The following is a 638-nucleotide window of genomic DNA, read 5'->3' on the forward strand; positions in this document are numbered from 1 at the left end:
CCTTTCCCAATACAATCAATAGAACCAAAAAAATTTTGTAAAATATGTCAAAAACTTTTTTTTTAATTAAATTATGCATCGAAAACAAGATATGTTCACAGTTACGATAAACTATCAAATTAATAATATATATTTAAAAATAAATTTAATTTCTTCTTGAAAAAAAGGATAAATTTGAATATAAATCTATTCTCTATCAATAGCAAATGTTGATTTATTTAAAAGTATTTCTATTTAAATGTAATAAAAAGTATTTCTATTTTAATTTGCAAAAATTTTTATCATATATTTTTGCGCTTCTGACGTCACAATCTGAGAGAGTAATGATGAATGAACAAAATTCATAAAAAAAAAGAAAATTTTAAACCTTTAAAAAGAAAAATTTTGCATAATATTGGCGGGATAATTAAAATAGGAAAATGTACATATATTCGAATTTTACTTTATTACTACAAAAAAGAAATAACACATAACGAGCTAAAAGTGGATCGAAGACAAAGAATGGCTCATATGCGTTGCCGTCGATTATCACATATTAAATGGTTCATGATAGTTCTTATTTTTCTAAATCATGTACAAGCTTGTGTACACGCGCGCATTATGTTTATTGTATATATATATATATGTGTATATATATA

Source organism: Atta colombica, unplaced genomic scaffold (assembly GCF_001594045.1).
Source record: "Atta colombica isolate Treedump-2 unplaced genomic scaffold, Acol1.0 scaffold135, whole genome shotgun sequence".
Taxonomy (NCBI): Eukaryota; Metazoa; Arthropoda; class Insecta; order Hymenoptera; family Formicidae; genus Atta; species Atta colombica.